General features: G+C 42.8%; 1 pseudogene; it reads right to left on the bottom strand.

Moving 5' to 3' along the window:
- Window positions 1-6,645: 6,645 nt before the first annotated feature.
- On the bottom strand, window positions 6,646-7,546 carry LOC103304482 (TIP41-like protein; annotated as a pseudogene).
- Window positions 7,547-11,090: the final 3,544 nt, after the last annotated feature.

Raw genomic sequence — 11,090 nt, 5'->3', positions numbered from 1 at the left:
TCTCTTGGTTCTTACACATATTGTTGAATTTGTCTTCCATTCTTTTCATCCACCTTATGACCATTTCTCTGAATTCTTTCTCTGATAGGTTGCTTGCCTCCATTTTGTTTACTTCCTTTTCTGGTGATGCCTGCTTTTCTTTCATATGCGGGCTGTTTCTTTGTATCCCCATGGTCTCTCTTCTCCGGGTGTCTGTTTATGTAGTTCTCTCTCTCCTTTCCATGTTGGAGTGTAAGCTCCTCTGAATCCCGTGTTTGTGCCAATTGGAGACCGGTGTTCCGGGGTTTACAGCTTTTCAGTGGGTGCCATAGTTGTAGATTTTCAGGCTTCCAATAACATCCACTTTCTCCTTCAAGATGGCATGATCTCTGCATCTGAGCCAGTCGCTCCGGGAGGGAACCCAGCAACATTGGGGGCTGCCTGGTCAGGGGAGCCCCATCCTGTGGTCCCCTACCATCTCCTGGTGTATAGCTGTCCTCCAACTCACCAACAAACACTCCCTATGCGATCCTCAGCTGTACTTTCTATCTGCTCTGGGACAAGGCTCGGGACACATCTGTCTATTCTGCCACCATTTTTTTTTTTAGATGAATATATATTCTTTAATTTTGGGGTGGAATGTTCTAAAGATGTGAGAATTAAGTCCATCTGATCTAGTGATTCATTTATGATTGATGTTTCTTTGCTAATTTTTTGTCTGGAGGATTTATCCAGTGATGTTAATTGGGTATTAAAGTCTTCTACTATGATTGTGTTGCTGTCTGTCTCACCTCTCATATCTTCAAGAATTTTTTTATGTATTTGGGTGCTCCTGCATTGTGTGCATAAATGTTTACCAGAGTTATATCCTCTTGTTGTATCATTCCCTTTATAATTATGAAGTGGCCTTCCTGATCTCTTGTTATGGCCTTCACTTTGAGGTCTATTTGGTCAGATATAAGTATTGTTCCCCTAGCTTATTTTTTCATGTCAATTCACCTAATAGATATTTTTCTATCCCCTCACTTTCAGTCTGTGTGAGTCCCTTGTTCTGAAGTGGGTCTCCTGTCGACATCATATATATATCATGTTTTCTTATCCATTCATTCACTTGATGACTTTTGATTGGAGTATTTAATCCATTTACATTTAATGTTATTATTGATAGGTACTTGTTTGTAGTCATTTCTGTACTTTATACCTGTGTTCCTTCCTGTCTTTCTATTTCTTCTTTTTACAGTATTCCCTTTAGCATTTCTTGCATTGCTGGCTTGGTAGTGATAAACTCCCTTAGCCTTTTTTTGTCTGCGAAGCTCCTGATTTCCCCTTCAATTTTGATTGATAGCCTTGCTGGATAGAGTATTCATGGATTCAGTCCTTTGTTTTGCATCACTTTGTATACCTCTTTCCATTCCTTTCTAGCTTGATGTGTTTCTATTGAGAAATCATTTGATAATTTGATGGGGGATCCTTTGTAGTTTACTCTTTGTCTCTCTCTTGTAGCCTTTAAGATTCTCTCTTTGTCATTAACATTTGCCATTCTAATTATGATGTGTCTTGGTGTGGGTCTTCTGGGATTCATCTTGTTTGGAACTCTCTCTAATTGTGTAACTGTTTTCTTCCCCATATCAGGGAAGTTTTCTGTCATTATTTCTTCAAAAAGATTTTCTAAAACTAGCTGCTCTTCTTGTCCTTCTGGCAGCCCTATTATATCTATGTTACTTTGTTTTTTGTTGTCCCAAATCTCCCTTAGGCTCTCCTCCCCTTTTTAAATTTTTTCTCCAGTTGCTGTTCAGATTGGGCTTGTTTCTGTACCTTATCTTCTAACTCACTAATTTGGTCCTCTGCTTCTTTTAGTCTACTGTTGAAACCTTCCATGGTGTTTTTTATTGTAGCTATATTACTTTTGATTTCTTCCTGATTTTTTCATAGGTTGTTGATTTTCTCATCCATCTGGTATATGAACTGTATGACCATTACTCTCAATTATTTTTCTGTCATGCTGCATGCCTCGGTTTCACTTATTTCCTTTCTTGGTGATTTCTTCTTTTCTCTCCTCTGGGGATTGTTTCATTGTCTCCCCATTCTAACTATCACCAGAAAGTTCAAATGTCGAGTTGCATGGGCCAAGGCCATGTGCAGTGGGAGCTTTGCATCCCCCAAGTGTCACTGAAGTGCTCTGACACCAAGACATGTGGCTCTGTGGATTGGTGGAAGTCACGCTCGCCTAGGATCAGAGTCACTGGTGCTTAGTGTGGCCTCGTGTGCACACCTAGAATCAGGACCCTGCTTGCTCTGCGCTGAAACAGAGACCCCGCTGGCATGTGCCAAAAATCTGAGTTCCCTAGCGCATGTCAGGAGTCTGAGACCTCCTGTGCCTGTGTTGAGAATTGAGTGTCAGAGCCTCTGTTGCTTGGTGCAGCCTCACGCCGAGAATCAGGGTCCCTGTGTGTGCATGCACCAAGAATTAGAATTACTGGTTTTTAGTGTGAATGCACTGGGAATCAGGGATCTCAGGTGCATGATGAGAAACAGAGTCAAGTCACTGGTGCTCAGTGCTGCCTCTTGCGTGGAGAATCAGGGTCCCCGGTCTGCTTGGGGGACCAGCTTGCACAGTCACACTGTGTTGGCAGGAAGTTCACTCCTGCCTTGCAGAAAACAGCCTTCCATGTGTGCTTGCCCTGAATCAAAGTCAGGTGGCACTGCTGCCCTTTGTGGGTGTGGGGTCTGGTTGCAAGAAACAAACTCCCCGAGTTCACACACCCAGGCTCAAATTCAGTGCAGCCTCCCTGTGTGGGCATGGGATCTGGTCACGGGAAACAAACTTCCCATGTCTGTGCACCCAGGCTCAAATTCAGGTAGAGCTTCTACTGCTCTGTATGTGGGTAGAAGGCCTGTTTGCATGAAGAGGGTCTGGCAGTTCCTATGCCACTGCCACAGGCTGGTGGGGAGGGGGATTGGCTCTGTGACTCACAGAAATCTGCAGCCCGGGTGCCTGGGGTCTTGGTGTCCATGGGTCTGCAGCTGTGGTCGCAGATATTTTACCCGAGTGGCTGTAGGGTCCTGGTTTGCGACTGAGACCAGATTGGCTAATGGCAAGACTAGGATCCTAGTCTCAAGCAGTTCTGTTCTTCAAGATGGCGTGGTCTCTGTGCCTGAGGTGTCCTCCCCAGAGTGTTTTCAGTGGCAGCAGGGTTTTGCCATATAAGACTGCCTGGTTTGGAAGACCTACAGGATCTAACTGTCCCTAGATTTCACACACACACACCACACACTCCTCTATCACTTCCTCACTACCTCACACACTCTCCCTCCCTACCTTCTTGCCAGTCACCATCTTGTCCCCACTGGCTTTGAATTTTTTAGATTTCAAAGAGCAGGTCACAGAGTCCTGGTGGCATCCTCAGCTTCAAAGTCCAGAGTGTTGACTCTCCTACTGACACTCAGCAAATGCCTAGTCACCATAATAAAGTGTATTGTTGGAAGATGGCAGATGAATCACTGTGAGGGTCAGGCTCTGGATACCACCTCAAAAGAATCTTAGTAGCCCTGGCCAGTGTTGCTCAATTGGTTGGAATGTTGTCCCATGCACCAGAAGGTTGTGGGTTCGATCCCTGGTCGGAGTACTGTGGGGACCCTGTCTAGAGTATACTGTATGTTCAAGGCCACTCTGAGCATGGGAATCCCAATCAGGGTGTTCAATGCTAAGTTGATATATGCAGATGCAAAAACAAGGATGCAGCAAGCTATACACTGCACAGGAGTTCCTTTCTGTATTTGGCACAAAGCCTATTTGGTTTGTGCTTGTTTAGAACTTGTATATAAGTTGCTACTAACCAGCCTGTTGCTGGCTGCTTTGTTTGTAATAAAGCACATCCTATTTTCCTGCTTGTACCCGCATGTTCTTTTAGTTTCCCGCACCCAGAAGGGTCAAGTCCCTGGCTGATAAGCTTACCCTTGTAGGTTCAAACCCTGATAGGGACCCTAAGGGAGGCAACCACTTGATGCCTATCTCTCACACATGTATGTTTCTCTTTCTTCCTCTTCCTTCTCTAAAATCAATTAAAAATAAAAATTTAATAAAAGACCTTTGACATACTTTTCTGCATTTGTTCTTAGGTACTTTTCTTTGTATCAAACCATTTTTTAGTTAAGCTTTAAGAAAATCTTAAGTAAATAAAATAACAAAACAGATCAATAATTCCTTATTGTTTATTCTCCTCTTACATAAATATACTTGGGACAAATGAATATAGAATGGTATATGTCTTATTTACCTACTAGAAGCCTGGTGCATGAAATTCGTGCATGGGGGGTCCCCTCAGCCCAACCTGCACCCTCTCCATTCCGGGACTCCTCGGGGGATGTCTGACTGCAGGTTTAGGGATCGGGCCTAAACTGGCAGTCAGACATCCCTCTCACAATCCTGGGCTGCTGGCTCCTAATTGCTCATCTGCCTGCCTGCCTGATCACCCCTCACTGCCTCTGCATGTTGGCCTGATCACCCCCAACTCCCCCTCCCTGCAGGCCTGGTTTTCCCTAACTGCTCCCCACTGCCAGCCATGTTGCCCCCAGCTGCCCCCTCCCTGCCAGCCTGGTTTCTTGTAACTGCCCCCCAGCCAGTATAGTCACCCCTCACTGACCCCTCCTGTCAGCCTAATCACCCACAACTGCCCCCCTTTGCCAGCCTGGTTGCCCCCAACTGTCTCCCCTGCCAGCCTGGTAATCCCTCATGCCCCCCCGCATGCCGGCCTGGTCACCCCATGCAGCCTGCTGTTCAATCATTTGGTCGTCCCTCACTAACACCCCTGCTGGCCTGGTCATAGGCAGCCATCTTGAAATGGTGTGAGGGTTAATTTGCATAGTACCTCTTTATGATATAGGATGGGCAAATACAGGTTTTCTTGGTATTCTCTGCAGAAATAAACTCATGAATTTTCAGAAGTACATTTTCCTATGCACCACTCACCTTCTATAAAACAAGTTCATTTCTTTTAATTCCCTGCAATGTTTAACAATGAGGCAAAATAAGCAATCTAAGACTGACTCAAGGAGCAAGACATCTGAATCAAGCTTTAAAAGATATATATGATACTGCCCAGAAATTTCAACTAGTGAATATTCCTACAGATTTTTCATTTATTACTATTTGTATGAAAAAAGAGCCTGTTCTGTTCAAATCTTCATGGCAAATAAAATAACACAGAAAGCTAAGTACAATATGTTTACTTTCCTGGCCTAAGAGAAAACATTAAATACAGGCATATTTAATACACAGTGAACATGCCATGTGTTTTTGAAAAGTCAACAAAATCTTGATTTCCTATATATCACAGGTGATGTAACAGATGGCAAACAAATACCAAAACCATTTGAGACCAAAATTGGGTAATACAATTAGAGAAACAACAATACACACAAGAGTGCACCAAAGTTCAACCAATGAATGAATATCTAATTGTATTGTTCACTAAAACTGATCATCAGGCTAATAACACCTGAAAAGCTTTGCTAATACTTTTATTTAAATATTCTTATTTTATGATTTACCCATCAAGTGGAAATATGTACAACAGTTATTTCAAACCAGGAAAAAAGGGGATGATATTTTTCCCCTGCCTGTAAAAGTCATTTTAAAAATCCATTTTAAGTAATTCCTTACTTGGTGCTTTATAACCACTTTCTACTTTAGGAAGATCATTTAGAAAGGGAGAAACGAATGTACAATGTTTAAAAGGTCATCATCAAAACATCCAAATGGACTTTAAATGTACTTTTGAGTACTTTCTGGACAACTCAGGCCTTCAGAAAATTAATCTGGTTGTTAGGGGTTGATGTAATATGTGTGAACCACAATCCATATGGATTCTTTAACTTTTAGGACTAATACCAACTTCAATATTCAATAGATTTACCCACTCTGAGGTTGCATGGAAGATGGAAGTGAAAATGTCAGTACTAGCAGAAGCACATAGGAAATAGCACCTGAAGATGGAAAAAGACAGCTCTGTGTTCTGTTATTAATGCCAAACCAGGTTCATGTGCTTCCATGGGCTCAATAGCTTACGTTCTCCAAAAGACTAGGTTATTTGGTTCTATGTCTGAAATTTTCTTTAAATTTCAAGAGTCAATTTAAATTTAGAGAGGAAATGTATATTTATTTAATTTTGGGGTGAATATCATTAAAGTATGAGGTCAATTTCCTGTGAGGAAAGTCATGACTATGCAGCAGTGGGAAAAAAAATGCCACAAAGCCCAGGGTGCAAGGCTGACAACATGCAGGACAGCAGCCCTGAGTGGCAGTACTGCGATCCAAGGATTTAGAACAACCGCCTCACAGGGGAAGACAATGTTTCCTAATGGATACAGATTATGCCTACTACTAGTGAGACATATACACATCACTACTGATGACATCTCGCTGTGACAAGTTAGAAATGTGAAGTTAACTCCAGGAAACAAATCTGGACTATGAACTGGAAGATAGACAGTACAAGCAGCAGTTGAGTGGAATATGCCTGTGCAACAATCTTTTTTTCCCCTCTAAAGTCTACAGAAAATCTGCACATAGACAAGGCAATTAATTCTAATAATAATAATAATAATACCACATCCACATAGCCAAGGTCTCCATCGGATTCCACGGATTATCTGGTATGTCACATTCTATTCCACAGGCACATTTGCTTGTGAGTCTTCGGGATTCTGATCAATTATTTCTGGAAATACTAGCTTCTCACAGACTGCCTGCTTGATCAGTAAATACTGTGACATTTTATTAGGTTCCGTGAAGAGGGAAGGTGGGGCATGAATTAAATTAGCAATTCCGCTCTCTCGTGATGTATATTCTGGTAACATGTAGGTCTTATCAGCCTCGTGGTCAAGTCTCATGTCATTCATTCTGATAAGCACTCCATCAATTCTCAAGAAAAACTGCAACAGCAGGAAAAATCTGGAAGGCATTAACTCTAATTTTCACACTTAGGCTTGAAACTCCATGATCATGAAGTTCATTCTCAAACAGGAGAATTTCTTCAAAACTCTTAATCCTCTCTCTGGCTTTCAATTTCTCTGTATCTATATGATCTGTTGTTGGTACAACCTTTAACTTGAGGGATTCTCCAAGTAATGTTCCCTTAAAATCTGTTGTAAAGGTCCAGTCATATGGTTTAATAACTTCCTCGGAGTGCTCACCCTCCGCCCTGCTCTCCTGCCACTTCTCTGCACAGGCTACTTGAAGCATTCCTTGGTAGTTGTTCACACATCTCAACACATCTGTAGTATTGAACTCAATCCCAAAGCCAGAACCATGCTGGATTCTTAAAATGTTGTCTCCAAACATAATTTCGGAGAGGGATGGCATATGCAATTCATCAGCTAACTTCTCCACGTCCAGGGGACTTCATGATGTGGGTCCAGGACCCGAAGGAGAAGTCCTGTTTGCTGCTCTGGAAGCCATGGATCATCATGGCTGTGGTGGGGGCGATGGATCAGGCAGGAGGGGCGGCAGTGGACACCGGTTTCCCTGCCTCTGCACCAACCCCCTCAACTTCCGAGCTGTTACCATGTCCCTCCTCTCCCCAATGTGGACCTGACGCCCGCCCTTCTTTCTGCCCTCTTCTCCGCCCTACACTCTGTTCTTAGGTACATTTTATTGTTCAAAATAAAGTTTTATAGCCCAGCTGGAGCGAGCCACTGGATGAGCTTCGACCTATGATCTACGAGGTCATGGTTTAATGCCTGGTCAAGGTACATGCCTGGGTTGTGGGCTCTATCCCCAGTGGGGAATAGTGCAAGAGGCAACCAATCAATCATTCTCTCTCATCTTTGATGTTTCTATCTTCCTCTCTCTTCCTCTCTGAAACCAATAAAATATATATTTTTTAAAAATAAAGTTTTGCTCTAACCTGTTTGGCTCAGTGGATAGAGCATCGGCCTGCGGACTCAAGGGTCTCAGGTTCGATTCAGGTCAAGGGTACATCCCCAGTAGGGGGTGTGCAGGAGGCAGCTGATTGATGTTTCTCTCTCGTAGATGTTTCTAACTTTCTCTCCCTCTCCCTTCCTCTGAAAAAAAATCAATAAAATATATATTTTAAAAAACAATAAATAAGGTTTTACAGTAATTGTAAGTATATTATAATTCTAGTCATTCTACTTAATGTAATAAATATATTTAAAATTTTAGGATTAGAGGGCATTTTAAATTCCTAATGTAAAGATTACTTTAACCAAGGTTCTAAAAAGAACTTCAAGATAGATTTATATTAATATGTATAATGTTCTAATGGCTTAAAGCACAATTTTATTTTATATTTAGAACAGAAAGTCCTACATAAAAATAATGAAGTGCTAGATTGTATAATAGCAATCAGTCATTCCAGAGTTAATTGTCCAAGTGATTTTAATTGGAATTTTATTATGTAAAACAATATTTATATTAGAAAAATTTAAAAAAATCTCCTTGCCTCTATGGAATATAATTGGTCACAACTGTTATGCAGAACTTTTATAATAAAAGATAGCCTAGGTCAGTGGTCGGCAAACTCATTAGTCAACAGAGCCAAATATCAACAGTACAACAATTGAAATTTCTTTTGAGAGCCAAATTTTTTAAACTTAAACTTCTTCTAATGCCACTTCTTCAAATAGGCTCACCCAGCCCGTGGTATTTTGTGGAAGAGCCACACTCAAGGGGCCAAAGAGCCGCATGTGGCTCATGAACCACAGTTTGCAGACCATGGGCCTAGGTAATATTTTATTTTATTTTTCTGTATTTTGTGAATAATACAATAAAAAATCATGTCAGTCAAAGTATCAAATAAAATATGTAAAATGCAATTATTTGGGAAAACCCATCATTGCAAGGGGAAAAAATGGTAATCCCAAGAATACTTTTCCTCTATCACTTAACAGCTACTAGGGATCTTTCTTTCCTAAATGAAATAAAAGCAAACAATTGTGTTATAACACAGAATTTAGTTAATAATTATTTGATTCTACAGCTGCTGATCACAGTGAGAGAACTCACTTTGAGTTATTTATTTATTTATTTATTTATTTATTATTATTTATTTATTTATTTACTAGTGGCCCGGTGCATGAAATTTGTGCACATTAAAAGTGAATTAATTAGAGAAAATATTTTAATATTGCTATTTGCCCTTTCTCTATAATAGAAATGTCAGAGGTGAAAGAAAATTAGCAAAATGTATATGAAAATCTTCCTCCTGTCAGAATCTAGGGCATGTTCTGGGACCCGGAGTCAAGTCCCCGCCCACCCGCATGTGCCTCGAAATCACACAAGACCCAGACCTGGACAGCTTCACCCACATTGCGCAAGATCCAGACCCGGCCGTCCCTACCCCTGTCAAGCCCCGCTGGGTGCGGGGTGCAGCCTCAGATCCCCTGGCCCGGCGCCAGGTGGGGATTGCAGCCTCACATACTCTGGCACACCCTCAGGTCTTCCAGCCTGGCACAGAGGCAGGACGCGTGGCTTGAGGTCCTCTGGCCCAGGACTGGGGCAGGGGTTGCAGCCTGAGGTCCCCCAGGCTGGGCTGGGGTGGGGAGCACACTTTTAGGTCCCCCATAAAGCCCCTCCGGGGGGGGGGGCATGGCCAAAGGTACCCCATCAAACCCTGCCAGATGGGGGGTGCAGCCTGAGGTTCCCTGGTCTGGGCCAGGGCGGGGGCTGTGGCCTGAGGTCCCCCGTCAAGCCCCACTGGATGGGGGCTGCAGCCTCAGGTCCCCTGTCAAGCCCCACTGGATGGGGGGCATGGCCTGAGGTCCTCCATCAAGCCCCATCAGGCAGGGGGCATGGCCTGAGGACCCCGTCAAGCCCCACTGGGCAGGGGGTGCAGCCTCAGGTGCCCTGGCCCAATGCTGGGGCGGGGGGGTGCAACCTGAGGTCCACCCTCAAGCCCCTCTTGACAGGGGGGACAGCCTCAGGTCCCCTGCCCTGGCCCAGTACCATACAGCCTCAGGTCCTAGCTGATTACTCATTAAGGCTCATTGGGAACTCGGCCTCCACTGTGGGCGCAGCCATCTTGTGTTATGGAAACCCTGCCTCCGCTGTGAGCACCGCCATATTTGTGAAAGTGTGATGGTCAATTTGCATATTCCCTCTTTATTAGATAAGATTATTTTTTATTTAATTCTTTATTGTTTAAAGTGTTACATATGTCTCCTTTTTCCCCATTGACCTCTCCCCAGTCGTTCCCAACCCCCTAGCATGTGCCCTCAAGCCCTTACTGTCCGTTTCCATGTGTTAGGCTTATATACATGCATACAAGTCCTTTGGTTGATCTCTCACCCCCACACCTCCCCACCCACATCCTGCCTTTCTCTGAGGTTGGATGCTCCCCAGGTCCATCTATGCTGTTGCAAAAGGTAAGAGTCCTTCTTTTTTACAGCAGTGTAATATTCCACTGTGTAGATGTACCACAGTTTTTTGATCCATTCATCAGCTGATGGGCACTTAGGCTGTCTCCAAATCTTAGCTATGGTAAATTGTGCTGCTATGAACATAGGGGTGCATATATCCTTTCTGATCGGTGTTTCTGATTTCTTGGGATATATTCCTAGAAGTGGGATTACTGGGTCAAATGGGAGTTCTATTTTTAATTTTTTGAGGAAACTCCATACTGTTCTCCACAGTGGCTGCACCAGTCTGCATTCCCACCAGCAGTGCACGAGGGTTCCTTTTTATCCACATCATCACCTCACTTTGAATTTGACCACTGGTTACTCAATAAAGTATACAATAGGTGTCAATTCAATATTTATTTGTAAAAGACTCTAACATGTTATTCTAAGGAAATGCTTATTATACGATTATAGAAGAAACTTTGGGGGACTAACACACTGAAGGATCTAAAGTGCGAGAAAAATTACAAAAGAAATGATATCTGGGAAGATGGAAAAATTGCCTTGAGCTAAAATATAAATTCACTCTAAAATAATAAAAATCATAGGAATTTGCCTTTTAAACACACACACACACACACACACACACACACACACACACACACACACGGCAAATTCAATGCAGTTCCTTCCTAGAACACCCATAAATGTCAACATACCTAGAGGGACATCATTATGCCTAGGTTCTT

This window comes from Eptesicus fuscus, chromosome 3 (genome assembly GCF_027574615.1).
Source record: "Eptesicus fuscus isolate TK198812 chromosome 3, DD_ASM_mEF_20220401, whole genome shotgun sequence".
NCBI classification, from domain to species: domain Eukaryota; kingdom Metazoa; phylum Chordata; class Mammalia; order Chiroptera; family Vespertilionidae; genus Eptesicus; species Eptesicus fuscus.
Note: the sequence above shows the minus strand (reverse complement) of the source record. Positions and strands in the feature narration are given on the sequence as shown.